At 38.9% G+C, this 17744-nt stretch overlaps 1 protein-coding gene across 1 annotated transcript in view; it reads right to left on the minus strand.

Moving 5' to 3' along the window:
• FILIP1 (filamin A interacting protein 1) overlaps positions 1 to 13918 on the minus strand; it is a 109300-nt gene extending 95382 nt beyond the window's left edge. Inside the window, exon 1 of the mRNA XM_037392392.1 lies at positions 13436 to 13918. The gene's annotated coding sequence lies outside the window, so the exon portion shown is untranslated. The remainder of the gene's footprint in view (positions 1 to 13435) is intronic.
• Positions 13919 to 17744: the final 3826 nt, after the last annotated feature.

Genomic DNA, 17744 nt, shown 5'->3' on the forward strand with positions numbered 1-17744 from the left:
TCCATCATGCTGCCAAGGTTTTGCCCCTTGGGGATTCCCACCGCAGGCGGACTGGAAGCAGAACAGTCTGATTAGAGCCTGCAGCTGAAATCATGCTGCGCAATTTATTCCAGTAAACAATTCATCCTGCATAAAAGCATGGGTTTGAGCACTCTGAAGATTTGGGTCAAATTCAGTATAAAGTTTCAGAGAAAAAAGAAAATGGAATGCATGAACTGAAGAAACAGTTCCTTATGCTTTTTCTCATCATTTTTCCCCCACGCTAAGATCACAAGAAGTCAGAAGTACTATTAGAGTGAAGCAAAAAAATTATGAGAAAATTATTTCTCTGCCCTCTTTTTCCACGTGTCCCAATTCTCTGTCAAAGTTCGCTGTCTTACAGCTTCAGAGGTTCAGAGGCAGAACTGGGAGCACTGTAAATATTCTTGTTTTCTGTCTGGGAGGAAAACAGTGCTGCATTTGTGAAAAGTTACTTTTGTGGGTGAACCACCACGGTATTACTGAATGATTGATTATTACATGAAAACTGTTGTGAACCAAGAAATCAAAGCCTGTTTGCTAGGGGATTATACATTAAGATGGATAAAATATTTTTTTTATGTTGACCGTAAAATGTAAAATATCAATTTTATTCCCAGATTCAGGTCCCTGTTTCCTTAGAGCATGGGAGAGAAGATGAAGGGAAAGAAGAGGAGCTGTCACTGCACCATTAGCAGCTGTGGGATGGCTGATGTGCTCCCCCCAACACATGACCCAGCTGCAGCCCTATTTCTGCTGCTCCATTACAAGTGACCAGTACAAATAATGGCATAGTTACAGTTGCACTGTGATGCAGGTAAAGCCACGAGGAAGGGAGCATTTTCAGTCTGAGTAAGGGAGCCTGGAGATAGGGTTGATGCTGGGGTGAACTGAAATGTTATCTGTCAGCTGTAGCTGTCAGCAAAAATATTAAAGAAAGAGCAGCTGCATCATGCCACAACCACGGGAGTGGCGCAGTCGTAGCTCCAAAATAGATTTGAGAGTCAGACAGAGTTTTCTTTTAATGAATCCCAGTAATAGTCATGGACTGTTTATTTTCAAACCTGGTTTAAGCCAGTTGATAATGCTACTGCTTTTAAAATGTTTTAAACAAATACTTGAATGCAAGTCAAGAAGAGCTGTTTAGAATAGGACTTATTGAAAGGTATGCTATTACTCCTATAAAATGTAATTTTTCCTACTAATTATTTTCATCTGCTGTAGCTTTATATTTCCCCTCACTGTTTTAGTGTGTAAGTGCTGATATAACAATGAAATTGACAATAAAAAATCATAAACATTTCTCAGCTGGAAGAAAAATTATTGGCTTGTTATAGCTTCTGTAGCATTTATTCTTCCTCTTAGGAACATTAATTAATAAGATATTAAGCTATCCTGAAAATATTTATTAAAGAATAACATCTTACAGTCTTTTGGGGTTGCTATTAAAGATAATAATAAGAGGCAGTCTCTTCTGGATCTTGAATTCCAAGATAAATATAATAAAGCTTGTGGTGGAGTGTTATTGTTTATCGCTTGGAAAAACTTATGCAACAGCAGAATACTGTTCTGATTTTTGAGCTGCTGCTAATGAAGTACAACCAGACAGGGTACATTGCCATGAGTCAGGAAATCTGGATGTTCCTGGACAGAGGCCAAGGGAGCTTAGACACATCAGAGATGTGATATATATGTATCCTCTGGAGAAGACACACTGAGTTGTGTTCAAGCATCTCACGCTGCCTGGTTCAAGAAGTGACCAAATGACCACCCTGAAATGAAGTTACTAGCTGTCTGTTCCTCAGAGTCCCTTGTTTTTACATCAGGAAAACAAGAATGAAGTAGGCTGTCCAGGGGAGCTTAGAGATTAGGTTTAGCCTTGAGACAGTCGGTCCAAACCCTGAGAGTTTAACTTTGTTCTTTCACTATAAAAGGAAAAAAAATCCAAAACCACAACAAAGAATAAAACAAAACCACAAAATTAAAAAAAAACAACCCAACAACAAACCCTGATATGCTACAATTTACTATTAAGACTTTAAACAAACCTTTTGAACTCATCACCGGCTGAAAATAGTATGCCTTTTTTGTAGAGAATGGGTGCTACCGTTGTACACGTGTGGAGAAGCTCCACTATCCACAATGCTAAATCATTTGCTGAAATGCTGCTATGTTTCCGTACAGCACTACGGTATGTATGCAACACCCTAGCATTTTTCAAGCCTTCAAAATGTTGTTAATGTGGGCCCCTATTTTTTGAGTGAAATTAAGTGATTTCCTACAGCTAGTTGGGATCACCTAAAAGGGTGCCACTGCTTTCTTTTCCTTTCCACTCCCTTTTCTTGCAGCTTAACAAAATTCAATTTTCATTCTTCCCAACCCTTTTTTTGTAGGTGTTTTTCCTATCTTCCCACATCCCCTCCCTGCATCATACCCCAAGTGGGGACTACAGTTTTCGCAGCCCCTCCCAGCAAAGCAGGACACGCAGAGCAGTTTTCTCCCTATCCAAGCCTGTGCTGGTACACCCAGGTACATGGGTGGCTGCTCGGGATTCCCATATTTCACACCTTTTATCAGGGGAAGCTCTCAATCAAGACCTGACCTCCCTTTCATGAAATCCAAGGAAGGGTCATGTATTACCCCATTATTTACCCCCCTGAAAAGGCTGGAAAGGCTCTCAAGTAAACTAAGAAATAATTTCCTGACCACCTGATTTGATCTGGACTAGCTTTGGGCCTGCCTTTGCAGTTGCTGCTGTCGTTACACCGTGACAGGGCACGGTGTGGTAGACCCGTGTTGCCTTTGACAGTGTTTCAGCAGCTGTGGCTGCAAACCTTGGCCTGCCTCTTCTGGGCCATGCCACGTACATGAGTGTGGGATTCTGCCCTGCTCTTGGACTCACCGTCCCTTCCGTTACTGGCATTGCCAACCACACACATTCAAAATCTTGAAATAATTACCCAAAGTTTTATTTCAGGAGACTTTAAGGCAATACATAATGGCATCAGATCATCCATAGCTCATAGACTTCAACTCTCTTGAAGCCATCAAGACTGTCTTTTTCTAATCTTCTCTGTTTTTAACTGAAGCCGAGAGTCAGAGTCATGTAACCGCCATCTAATCCCTAGGGTAAATCCTTATCAAAAATCTCTGTTGCCATGACAGTCGCCTGAGCTGCTGCCATTGCTGTAACAAAGCAGGCAGGACTGGAGCTGCTTGCTGTTCCTGCAGGAGATAGGCAGCACGGCAGGACACTTGTTTTCCAGGCACTCTCTCCTCCCCAGCCCAGTACATGGGGTTTGTGTGGCTGCTCCCCCAGCCCCACAGTGGCTCTGGGGCTGGCTGCCCCACCACCAGCTAATTTGGGCAGTCACCACCTGCCCAGCCCTTCCCTCAAAAGTCCTTTTTCCTCCAAGCTGGTTTTTTTCACCCCAGCAGCCTCCTCCTTGTACCAGGCAGCTTGTCCTGAGTACTCCCAAAATAACAAGAAGCTCACAAGCTGACAGCACCATCTTTGTCCTATGAATTACTTCTGGTACAACTCAGCCTGAGGGAATGGTTTTTTTCCTGAAACATCTTAGTATTGACTTAGTTTGATTTCCGTTTTGGTATGGCTTCCTGGTCACATCCCTGGTCCTCCTCTTTCCTTTTTCTGCTGTGCTTTACCAGTATAGCCGATTTCTTGCTATCCACAACTCAGGACACAGCTATGCTTCCCTCTGCAGAGCGCCTCTAAAAATACATATTCTTGTCATTCAGACTAATACAACTCCTATTCCTACTTCTCCCAGCAGAAGCTGGTTTCCACGGAGGGCTATTCAAAGCTGTTGACATTATGTTCAATACTGCAACATCTCAGGGTGTCAAAGTCACTACTATATTTATTCCTGTAAGATCCCAGGTGTTATTAAAAGTGTAGAAGTAAATAGCTTGCTGAGACTCTTACAAGGAGTCACTGATGTGAAAGCCAGCCATTTAACCAGCCTTCCTCTGCCCTGGTGTGGTACCTAGCACCTCACAGTTTACGGTAACATTATTTAAAAGGGATAAATAACAACATTAGAATATAGCATGAATACTTTGGAGAGGGGACCTGAATTTAGCAAAGTGTTTTTGTTTAATAAGCAATCTATCAGATGTCCTGTCACTCTTACAGCCTGTTTCCCTGCAGTGTGATTTAGCCATTGTTTATACAACTAATGCTGGATGTATCTAAATTAACCCTCTCTGTAAGCATTTTTAGATACTCACTGCTGTCTTGGAGGGATTTTTCATTTTGACACCAGTGCCTGTAGAATTGTTCCCAATCTACTTATTCCTTAACAAACTGTTATAAACTGTTACGTTCTGGGTATTTACCGAACACTTACATAGATTATTCAGTTTATTTCTGATATTTTCCTGTGTTTCCTTTGTGCTATCTAAGCTAAGGAGAAAGTCATTACACTGTCTATAGCTAACTTCATGTATTTTTCTAACACTTCCTTAGCTCTCAGAGACCTGTGGTGATATAGTTTGTGTGACTGGTAGTGATACTGAAGAGGGGCTAGAGACTAGTATCACTGCAGGGAATTTGTTTTCTTGGAGCCAGGCAGCTGTGTCACTGTCACAGAGAGGGCTCTGAACAGGTCGTCCCAGGCTCCTGAATACCACAGCAATCCTGTTGTATGTTTCTATTTACAAATAGATCAATTTCTCTATCAAAGGTACTTAGACTGTATTCCCTCCATCTTTCTAATAAAAAAACTGTTCTAAAATAATTTGGGTTTTAAGAATATGTTCTCTGAAAGCAGAAAAATCAGTTTCCTTATTTTTTTCTCTAATCCATAAGCTACTTTTAAAAACACTGCCCAGATGGATTGAAGGCAGGGTAGCTAAAGATGCTGCCATTTGGTTAACCCATGGTGTAAAGGCCCCTAGGTTTAAAACACTAAGCTTCCTAGCCTCCTGCTGAAGCACTTCTTGTTGTCCCAGCCTGTTCTGGTGTCTTTCAAAGCATGATCCCTTCTTCCTAAATCTCACTAACTTTCTCACTAACTCAACCACTGCTAGAGCATATGGCAGCTTTTTTTATTAAAGCAGCTGCAGGGGTAATTTGTATGACCTTTGTGTGTGTGCAAGTCATACTAGCTCCTCAAGTTCCTCTCTGCAGCAAGCACTGCTGAGACCTCTGTACTTCACCGTCCATGAGAATTCATAGAATCATACAATGGTTTGGGTTGGAAGGGACCTTAAACCCAACCCCTGTGTCATTTGTAGGGACACCTTCCACTAGACCACATTGCTCAATGCCTCATCCAACCTGGCCTTGAACAATCCCAAGGATGGGGAATCCACAGCTTCTCTAGGCAACCTGAGTGCCCAGTGCCTCAGTACCCTCACAGCGAAGAAAATCCCTAGCCTTATTCCACTTATCTCTATTAATGATGGCAAAACTTTATACGGTATCCAGTTTTAGAAACATCACTCACTGATTCACCTAAAGATAATAATATCTGTCTTCAGTGGTTATTCTTAACAGGTATGAGAAATCCTAGATGAAAAGAGGGCCTGCCACATCCCTTTGAGTGCCACAAAGCCACTTCTTTGTCCTTGCTTCATGCTACAGTAATTGCCACCAAGTAAACGTGCTTCCACAGCCAAGGGCTTTTCTAAGCCAAAAGGGCCTAAGCTAGTCTCAGGTTAACCAGAACTCCGTCTAGGAATCCTGTTTGCCATATGTGCATCATGCTCTGTTCCTGATTAGGATACAATTAGAAAGAGATGTTCAGTAAGAAAAGTGAACTCAGCAGTGGAAGCAGGCTCCAGGGTTTCCCTCCTCAAAAGCAGCATCTCTTATTTTCTTTCTTTATTTGCTACTCAACGCTAGCCTTTCAGGTTATTGGACTACTTGGAAAGATAAAGAGAGAATGTACTTAACCTGCAGAATTCTTTTGCAGACAGATGGCACCTTAACAGCATCCTAATTATAAATCTTTGGCTTTCAAGCAGAATATGACAGGGAGGAGGAGGAGGAGGGTGTGCATTCTAAAAGCTGGAGTAAACTAGGATAGAAAAATACACAGAAGTGTTTTGGTTGTTGTTCTGCTTATTTTAGGATAGAACACATCAAACATAACAAACTGAAAAAAACCCAAAAGATATTGCTTCTTTTGTAATTTTGAAAGTGCCAAAGGCCTGTGATTCATGTTACTATCAACCATCTCTCCAGCCGTCTTTTATACAGTGTATGAATTTCGATACACAGATTATCATAGAATCATACAATGGTTTTGGTTGGAAGGGACCTTAAAGATCACCCAGTTCCAACCCCCCCTGCCATGGGCAGGGACACCTTCCACCAGACCAGGCTGCTCAAAGCCCCATCCAGCCTGGCCTTGAGCACTCCCAGGGATGGGGCATCCACAGCTTCTCTGGGCAGCCTGTGCCAGTGCCTCACCACCCTCACAGTGAAGAATTTCTTCCTCATGTCTAATCTGAATCTATCCTCTTTCAGCTTAAAACCATTGCCCCTTTTCCTATCACTACATGCCCTTGTAAAAAGTCCAGCAAAATATTCCTCAGCCAGCCATGGTCAAAACTTTGTGAACCAAAAAAAGATGTGAGATCTTAGAATAATGAAAAATTTAAAATATTCAAGATAACTGAAAATGATCAAAGCCTTGAGCAACCTGATCAGACTTTGGAGTTAGCCCTACTCCGAGTGAGACCGGACAACATCTTTCAGCTCCCTCCACCTAAAGTCTGGTTCTATAATTCCTTAAGTGGCACCTCTCATTCAGAGGGCATGCCACTGTGATCCTGCCTTTTACTATTTGCAACGTGATGGCTTTTGTGGCTTGGATTCTAGTTTCTGGCTCCTGCCACTTGAAGCAGCAGTGGTTCCCATATCCAGCTGCCTTCTAAGACATGGTTCCTCTGGCACTCAGGAGCTCTGCTGCTATGTCTGTCCCTCCATGCAGAAGAGATATCTCGTTCTGTGCTGTGTTTTACATGCTTGAGGACATCTGGCATGGCACTGTTCCCTTCCTTCTGTCTCCTGCCCAGAGACAAAAATCAGAATGTTTATTTTTTTCTAAAGAATTTCATCAGATTGAGGAACTGAAATCCTTATCTACTGGAATATAATTCATTTTTATTACAGAAGTCCTCATAGAAGAATCAAAGGAGAGAAATAAGACACTATAGAAACCTACTGTAACCTTTACCTTAGAAGTTAGATCCAAGAGGTTTTGTGATTATGATGATGGGACAAGTGAGCTTTTTGGGGTAAGTATGAATGACAGACACAGGAACTGAATAGCTTTAGCCTAAGAAATAGATGTGAGCTTTTGGGGATAAGTATGAATGACAGATACAGGAACCGAATAGCTCTAACCTGAGAAATAGATGCCTACTTGAAAAAAAAAAAATTCCAGTCAGCCCAGCACTGGACCAGTCATGGTTAACCACATGTGCTTTGCCATCCTTTCACTTATGTCCTTGCTTACGGCTTCTAAAGGGGTATTTTTTCGACAATTTGGATTACATATTTTGAAGGTAAAAATGTTCTTTGAGTCACACAACTGGACAATGTGACATTTTATAAATATCCTATCTACTACATTCACAAATTTGAACTTGAGGATAAATTGTATATGTTTTTCTTCAGTGTATATTTGTTGTCACAGTAACTGAGTTTTCCCAATAAATGGAAATTGCATCGTTTCCTTAGCATTCAGGTTATTGCACTGAAATAGCGCCATGAACTCACCACCACTTCTCCCTTCCTGTTGTCAAACTAGATCTCATTTAGTTACAGGAACAGGCACTAAAACAGGTTAGTTTAGATATGTGCACATTAGAAAGCTGAAGCAAGCCTGCTTAGCCCCATTACATCCTATGACTCATGCATGTGTGGGAAAGACCTTATTTTCACAGAGATCTCTTAGATAAACAAGGCAAGTTGGCAGCAATTCGATTGCACTGATGTTAGCAGTCTCCTGCTTTCTGTTGTGTTCATTGCTTTGTATTTTCTGAAAAATGCAAGCAGTCTGATAAACTCTAACGAGAAATCTTTTAACAAGGACACGTGAGCTTTCATTTTCAATGACTTTTTTGAAAAATAGGAGCAGTCTTAAAACCAGTTTCTTAAAAAATCCTGTTATTTCAACAGAATCCACTTTTTCTCAGGTTTTTTTTTAGTTTGCTGGTGAAGCTGTAGCTCTTGGTAGCCACAGCCATAACACACTGGTTGGTTAGATACCTCCCTCCACCCAAACCTAGAATGGATTTGTCTTCCAAAGTATTACTTTTACATATGCACTGGAAAAAACTTTTGAACAGCATAAATCACAAAACATTGTACACTTTGACACCACTTCCCCAAAAAGGAAAAGCAAAGAAAGCAACCCTTACTGTATTAAAGAGCTCTTAAAGTATATACATCAAACTAAAAAAAAAAGTTTCTTATAAATCCATTGAGGTTTTTGCTCTTGTTCCAAAACCCCACTGGTTTATATCTGAATGAGCCACATCGTAGGTAATTAAGATTTTAATTCTCATTTTATCAGCTTTGAAATGAAACTCGGTTGGACAACGTACAGCAATCTTTTAGATTCACACACCCTTTTGCTTGTGTCAGCTCACAGCAGCGAGATGGGTTGCCCATTTAAGGGAAAAAGTACAAGCTCCAGCCTATTATTTCCTTGTCCTTCGGATGTGTTTGTCCCACTGCTTCAGCAGTGCATTCTGTAATGCCAAAAGGCATTGCTTTTCTTGTAAAAGGCATGCACACGTGCACAAACATACATACATTTCTGATTAAGTTTCAGCTCTTACTGAGCTGCAAGATTAAGGAACTGGATGCTGGAATTCCTCATGTTCTTCTCAGTTCTGTAATACCACATATAGCAATTTTCTATTAAGGGGGGGGGGGGCAGGGGCAGGAAGCACTGCCATTTCTTCACCTCAGAACACCACCCATTAAACAGCCCAGGATAAATCACGTATTTTAACAGCTGTGTAACTATAGAAGAATGATTTCAAAATGAAATGCAATTGCATTTTTATGATATATGCTTTTAATTGTAGTAATTGTCTCTGTTTGTGGACTGTGTAAAGCATTTTGGAGGAGACCACAATCTATGTAATCTTACATATCATCTTCACAGCTAGCATTTGCACGCTTTACTTGTGGGAAAGATTTAGAGATATAGTACAGCCAAAGCAGAATGAGAATGATAGGACAAAGACATCTTGAATGTTAAAAAAACCCCACATAACTGCCCCAATTTAGGAAGACTTTGTGTTTGCACTGATATTAATACTTAGTTTGCTATGATGGCAAGAATAAAAACTAATACAGCAAGTGCAGATTATCTGCAGAAACTGAAGGAGTAGATGAAAAGACCCAAAATAAAAGAAAAAAAATCTAATCAAGTATCCAGAAAGGCATAATTGTCACAAATGCATTAAGCATCACACAATCTTCAACATGACCAGGAAATAGGCACAATCGTTCCAGTCCTTTGGACAACAGTATCTCAAAGAATAAGTACAGGACTGTGTTATAAATGCTTTATTTTTCTAGTATCACTAACTTGAGACAGTTAGTTAAAGAGAGGTTAAGAAATCTTAATTATTTATGAAATAATTCTTTCCTCAGTTACCCAGTATCCTCCAATATCAAGAAAAAACCTGTATTTCCCAAAAATGCTCAGTATTCTGTATAAAATTAGGAAACAACTTTCAGTAGAAAACATTGAAAAAATGAAATGAGAAAAGGCTAAAAATGAAAAGCACCAGAATAAGATGATGAAGCTGAAAAGTACAGGTGTTTGTGCTTCTTGTAAAGATATATTTAAACATTTCTATACATCAGATTATCAGTATTTTATCACATACACTACTTTATCTTTCTAGCTTTCAGTTCTTATCATAGGTTTTATATACTAAATATTTTTGGTGAAAAAGGAAATATGAATGTTCCTTCTCCTTTTTCTTGTTGTTTTATCTGGCTTCCTCGCACATATTATAGCTCTATTTCTCTAAATGGCATTTTAGACACGTAGAAGGACAAAATCCCTGCTCCCAAATTCAGTTTATATATTAAAATAGTACAGCAAACTGCAACAACAGACCCTGAGAAAGGAAGAAAAGAAACAGGAAATTGGAGAAAAAGTAAAATGTCTCTTAGGAAAAAACTCATTTAGACAGAAATATAGACGATCCATGTTGTTAAATGCTCTTGAGGGGAGTGGAAATTTATCTGTTAATTATTGAACACTAAGACCTGATCTTATTAAACTTGAAGGAAATCCCACTCTGAATTCAGTGGCATAAACTTGGCCTCTGACTCAGCAGAGCTCTGAGGCGCGCTCTTAATTTATGCCTGCGGGTACCTCAACCGAGTTAGATGAGATTACCAAAAGCCTTAAATTAAGCATGCGTGGAATATATGCCAACAGAAAGGTCCTGTATCAGGAGGAGTTTTACTGATACACCTGTATGAGTAAAAAGCTTTTCATGTGGGAACATATACTGGTGAAATTGTGACCCAGAGGAACAAAACAGGGCACACCAGTAAAAGCAGAGATTTCCCAATATGCTTACACATACTCCACAAGCTGCTTCCAGGAAGCACAGCTACATCTTCAGGAGTCCTACACGGGTCAACACAGCTCTGGTAGTAGACAAGTTTAGTTTTATCGTGACTTTAGTGTCAGGTGCTACATGTAGTGAGAGTCCCTACAGAAAACTCCTATGTCATTAGGTCAATTTCAAGCTTACTAAAGCCAGTAGCATAGAGGATGGACCAGTTAGCACACAGCTGAAGGTCTACCAGATATGAGTGGGAGGAGTATGGGAAAATCAGGGCAGATGCAGGCAAAGACAGAACAGTACTGAGCTTTGAAGATGAATTTCAAGCCTTTGAATTTGGTGTTAAAAAGAACCAGACGTTCTACAGAGATTGAAACACTGAGGTGATGACAAAACACTGTTAAGATGATGACTTTAGCTGTGGCTAGATTGGCTAGAAGAGGCCATAAATTATAACATTGCTCTAATGAAGGTGAAAGAATGAGCCACAGGCAGAGTTTGGAAGTGGATTCAGATTGGGAGGAATACAGAGTCTTTAGCACCATGAAAGGCACCATTCATTCCACAGTTATGGGAATACAAACAAAATAAAAACTATAATGGGGTAAATAAATGGGTATGCTATGTCTACTTGTCTTCCAAGAAAGTCTCTACAATGGTGTGTATCGCCAAAACCTAAATTACTTTTTGACTCGATATAAAATTGAGCTTGATATCACTGTAGTCATTAGCAGAATTGGCTGTTCTTCAAATATGAAACCATCTGTTGAATAGCCACATTACATATTCCACAGATTTGATTGGAAAATCCCAGAGCCTCTTCGTGGACACCTGTTGAGAAGAGTAATTTTAGCCTTCTCCTCCATTTTGAAGTGGAAAGGAAGACAGATGTACGTAAAACCACAACTCCATGTGTTAGAAATGGAAGTTGCTATCAGCCTGTTCAAGTCACTTCACTTGATAGTTATCAGTCTAATAAATTCAACTTTTGCTTTTAAAAACTTTGCTAAAAGTAAATTGTGCAAGAAAAGCCAAACTGTAAAACCATACATTGTGCTGAGCAACAACCAAAACCAAAAAGCAGACAATAGTATAGCATTTTCCCAGATTTTGTCATCCCTGTGTATTCAGAAGGTCAAATTTGCCATTTCTCCAGTTTATTATGTCCAATTAACTCAGTCAAAAGAAGAAACTGGAATTTTCACTCTAATGTCAAGATGACAAAAACTCTATCAATCATATTGTCTCAGTTTTAGTTCTTACTGTACAGTTTTCTTACGAAAAAATAACTTTCTCAATATACATCTAAATTAAAAAGTAACACCAAAGTATCCTTTTGAGATTTAAATTTGGGATACCATAGTGCTGTAGTAATTCCACAGCAATGATTACCACATTAAATCATGGCCACCAAAAAGTATTCATGTTTAGTGCTTTAGTGTGCCCATTGCTATGAAATAAAAGATTTTTCCTCCATTCTAATACTTAATTTATCTTATTGTTTCACAGGCAGTTGCATTCTTAGCCACCAAGTCAAAGTTGTTTCAGAGTATTTCTATTTAATCCAATCTGTAAGCATGTCCCTGCTGTGGTATTGATGTCATTTATATAGTATGCAGGGATGAATTATTCAGCTCAAGCAAGACCTTCTCATCTTCCTGAGACAGTCCCAGAGTCCAGAGACTAAGAAGTGTCAAACACCACAGACAGTCAGCATAGACTCAGTCAGTCCAATCCTTCTTTAGGATAAATATTTTTCATCTGAGACAATTCTACAGAAATCTGTGAACAGGGATTTTTCATGGGGTTAAGTGCATTCTTTAAATCTTTGCCTTCATAACTGAATTCACATTGCACATGAATTTATAATCAGTACATCTTTCAAAATTCATGCATACTAAATTTCTTTTGTTTGGAGAAAATGAGATCTTTAAAAGACAGGGCGGGGGGGGGGGGGGGGGGATTCATTCTTCAACTGACCAAGCAGCTTTTGTCAGTTTAGAGAAAGCAAATCATACCAAGCAATTCTTCCCTTAAATTACATGACCATTATATCCTGTGGTCCCATATAGGACCATAGGATATGCATTTCCAACAGACAAATTGGCTTCCATTCTGCTGTCCTGGTAAAACATCTGAGAACCAGTTTCTCATTTATTTTGCTAAAAGAAACAAACGCTTTAACAACAATGACCCAGCTCAAGCACATTTGGGTACAATAAACATAAGGTCAGTCTTTAGGATGGTTGCATTACAGCTAATCAAATGAGCAGAGAACAATATTCTAAGTAAGTACAAGATGAAGAACCAAGAACTGTTGTCACAAGGACAGTATGAAAGGCACCAGGTGTGCCTGTGTGCTAGAAGTTAGTAAGGAAACAAAAAGTACAAATGCACTGGGTCACAAAGTATTCAGATAATTCCTTACTGAATGGCTGTTTCCTCTTAGTTACCACACAGGCTGTCACTGGTTTTAATAGCTGCTAGACTATCACTGGTAAGGGATGATATATATTCTATTCTTAAATGTTGGTTTGTCTTCTGTCAGAATGCAAGATGTAAGCAGATATAAGTACGACATGTCAAAATCTATATACATTTTTCGTATTAGTACTGGCTACTTGATTATGCTCATTCTAAGAACTGCAAAAGTTATTTAAGCAATGTTATTCTGCGATGAAAGCATAAAAAAAATCTAAAACCTGTCTCCTAGCTTTCGTCTACTGATGTTTCCAAAACATGCAGAGGATTGTTCGCAGAAGGAAAGAGACAATAGTCACTAGAAAAGATAATAGCTTTAAAAAAGAATGCATTAGAGTGGTTAGCTCAGTCTTACCTGTCAGCAACACGAACCTATGAATATATCCTTTACACTACAAGAACGCAGCAGCTCGTGCCACAGTAGTAGGTTGATCCAGCCCAGGAGAACACAAAGGAGAAACTTTTCCCACTTTTCTAGGTCTACCAGCAGCTGAAGTAATGAAGGAAACGGGGTAGAGAACAGAAGACCGAAGCTGCTTCTCGCAGAAATCCCAGGCAGAAGAAGCAGGAGGTATACTCTGCCTGTGTCTCACCCAGACTTTTGTTTAAAAGTTTTTTCAACTGTTGCTAGGTGGTGTTAGGCTTTGGCAGTTTAGTTCTCAGATTGTATTTCCCCTCTTCTGGTCTCTTCACACAGTGTTACAGCAATGACTTTGTTGAGCTCAGCTCGCTTGTGCTATATTTAACCACTGTTCTCAGCAAGTCAAGCCTGTCAACAGCTGAGAAGTTTGGAGCAGGCTTTGCTGAGTTCCTCAGCTGCTGAATTATCAGTGGATGTAGCACTGCACAGCCCAGCTACTACATTCACTGAAAGATTGTGGGGGAACTGTCAAATCCTTTTAAGGGCTTCCAGTGACTTCACGGGAGTAATTACTATTTAAAGTACTACGTACAAGATGTGTATTTAGGCATATATTTTAGACTGCTAGAGAAAGAATACTTGTGTACACAGCAGATGAGTTCAATTATTTATACAGTGAGGATTTTCCTAGGACAAGTAGAAAGTTTATAATTTGAAAGGTATGCACTTCACTTGGGGAAAAATTACACGTGGGGAGAACTTTTTTGCAGCATAACATTTTAAAGAGTTTAAATATATTAAGATTACATGGAGAAATTAATGAAAGGCTTAGTCTGGAAAGTTTTCACTGTGATATTTATTCAATTCAAAAAAGAGAATCTTTTTCTCGCAGACCAACAGCTTGCTACAGTAATTCCTACTCTGTCTCTAACTCTCACTGAAGAAGCAAAGGAAAGCCAAACAAATCCCTATTTTTTTCATATGAGTATTAGGAACACATTACTCCAGGGCTGTACATTTCTGATGTATCCATACTTGCTTCTGGATCTAATTAGTGTTCCTAATTCTAAGCTGTCTCTCAATCAACAGACCAGCAGTAACATTGCGCAGCTTTCAGCCCACAAACCACCATGATATCAGGATTCTCCAACGATGTTGCAGATCTCTGACTCCAGAGCAAAGTTCTACCACCTCATGGCAGAACAGCTTCTGTAAACGTCTCTGGCAAGGAAAATTCCTCACCCCAGCAACTCTTTTTTATCTGAATTGTGCTTCAGAGTGAAATGCAGAATGGCCCTCCTTTGGAAAGCCTTTCCCTAGCGATGATCTGCAATATCCATCTAGGGTTAGATGAAGAAGGAGGAAAGAAAGAAGAAAGGGAAGAAAAAAGTAGAAAGGTGCTAAAAAATTTGTTTCTCAATATTTATACGTAGAGACACCCCAAGCTTTCAGAGCAAAAGAAGATTGAAGCAAATCATAACAGTAGCCTTCAGCGATGCTGATTTTCTGTGCAAGTAGTAGGATGGGTAGTGAAAAGGTATGATGCTCTTTGTGGCAATTTCAGCCTGCAGGAACCTAATTGGCCACAACTATATGAGATACCAGGGGGTAAGTACAAGCCCTTACGGAAAGCAGCTGTAGGATTAGCTGTAGCTTGGTGCTCTAACCCTGTCTGGAATGACTTCTGCTGGTCTGTGTTATTGTCTAAACAAGCAAGGAACAATGAAAAAATGCTTCCATTCCCAAGGAGCTTATAAGCAGAAAACAAAGTAAATTGTAGGTATTATGTCAAGTAACTGATATTTAGACATTGATGACATGTTTACAAATTCCCCAGATACTTCCATCATGTCAAATATATTTTATTTCTGAGACCAAGTAATAATCACTAATTTCATGTTGTCCATTTCAATATTTGACTTGGACAGAATAATGAGTATGTATGAAAATAGAAACACTTCTGTTTTACAGAAACAGCTATTTGGAAGATTATTGTAGAGACAGATAATATATTGGCACAGACTTTGGTGTTACACGCCTATACTTTGAACCAGAGTTACACATATCCACATTCTAAAAAGAACATCAAATTTTGTTCCTTCATATAAAATTGAGGTAATCCAATCAGATGAGTAATGTTTTGACTATTCTGGCCTTAACTTCTTGCTCAAAGTGCAACAGTAATAGTACTTTATCCATTCAACTATAATAAACCAGGCAAACAAAACAATGAACTTGGCTCATAAATCTCAGAAAAGCCAAATAATTTTCAACATTTCTCTGCCATTAGTTAGTGGCACATTCACTGAGTGGAAAACAAAACAACTTCTTAGGAGGCAATCTCTGCTGCCAGTCCTTGTGGGTTTCAATAGTGACCTGCTGATGCAAGTCTGCTCATTCTTGTTACACCGGCAAACTTACTCCCCAGCTGTGCACCATACCTATCAATCCTGAAGCACAGTGGAAATTTCAGCAAAAATCTGGGGGAAATAGAAGATTTTGCAAGTGAATCAAAGAAAATATAAGGACTTCTAGCACAGGAAAGAGTGGAATTAATCTACGTTACTGGAAGTATAAAACTTTTAACTTCGTTCAGTATCAAAATGGTTCACATTGAAGTATTTCCTCTACTGAATGACAGAAAAAATAGTTATAAATAGATAGGTTGTGGAGGCTGGGGAATAAGAGAAAAAACAGAACCACAAAAGACACTTTTTAGTTTGGCATCCTACATTAGGTCCTAATGTCAATACACAGCATCGTCCTCAGTCCTAGTGGCATCCTACAAATAAGTCTAAAAAGTTGCTTTCTTACAATTTCTGATAATGATGTTATCTCTTAATTTAGTAAACAGGATACCAGAGTCCAAAGTAAATATTTCTAAGAAGTTTTTTAATGGAAGCCAAAGCTCTCAGCATTATTTCAGTCAAAACACCAAATGCCAGAGCAATGTAAAGCTCAATGCAAAGGGGACAAAATGTGGCTTTAGAGAGGGAACAAAAGCAGCAGCAGGACCTGTCGCCCTTTTTTGAGATAATTTTAGTCACAAATACAGAAAAGGGTTTGTCATTGTTCACATTATCACATTTCTATGTACTTATGCTACTAGAAAATTGAAGAAAAAATGTGATGACCTGAGCTGCTCTACAGAAATTCCAGGCTTAAGGCAGAAATAACTGGCAAAAAATCCATGGGGTTTTATAAAGAAGATCAAAACAGATGTCTTCTTCTGACCTTACTCATCTCTTTTGACCTTTAAATGTGTGCCTGTAAATAAGCTTTTTCTGGTACACATACAATAGTATTACTGTATAATTTTTATTTCAACTATCCATCACTGTAGTGTACAAGTATATTTCATTCTCTTAAGTCATAGTGGCATCCAGAGATACAGCCTTCTACCTTTGTCTTTTTCATGTATTTTACATCATAATTAACTGGATGAATATATTAGAAACAAATCTATCTGAATGGGCTTAGAATTTCTTAACGATATGTCCTGAAGAGCTCTAAAATGCACATAATTCTGTGTGAGCAACCACTGCCAGTTCATTAAAGTGCTCCTTAAAATGCATTGAAGTAAGTAATCAGTATTTTAGTTTCTAAAAAAAAAAATTTTCATTTGCTTGAAGAGTAGTGCACCATAGTCTTTTGACACATGGTTTTCATTATACTTATTGCTCACTTCCATAAAAACTGTATTATTTTAGATTGTGCTACTGCTTTCAGCTTTGTTTTGAGTTTACAGTGTAACTTCTGCTGCCTTACAGTGTGTTGGAAGGGAGGGTTGTCTGATTATGTTTTGCTGAATCTGATCTTGGCTGCATCCCCTCAAATCTATATTTTGAGAAGGCTAGGGTGTTGGGTTGGTGTTTTTTTTTTTTCATTTTTCCAGATACTTTTGTCATATTGTTCATAAAAGCTGATACTGCTTTTTAGGTATTAGGTCTGCTGTATCTTCAGCTCAAGCACCTGCTATTTTAGAACCAAAGAAAAAAAACCACATTTCTGTCATGTAGCTTAGATTTATCTAGCTGTCTACTTCATAATCTCACTAAATTAATGAAACTAAAATACTTCGTGACATTCTGCAATTCAAATATTTTCCCAGATACATAATCTTTTTTTCCTAAAACCCCATGTAGAATTAAAAAGTGAATTGCATAAATAAAACTGGTATTTATATTTTCATTACACTATTTACTCCATTTTTTGACATCTGAAAAACATATGTCATCAATCTCAATTTTGCTAGCGGTAAACATGTCACATATATTTCAAAAATCGGTGCCTTGCCAGTCAC

This window comes from Falco rusticolus, chromosome 6 (genome assembly GCF_015220075.1).
Source record: "Falco rusticolus isolate bFalRus1 chromosome 6, bFalRus1.pri, whole genome shotgun sequence".
NCBI lineage: Eukaryota > Metazoa > Chordata > Aves > Falconiformes > Falconidae > Falco > Falco rusticolus.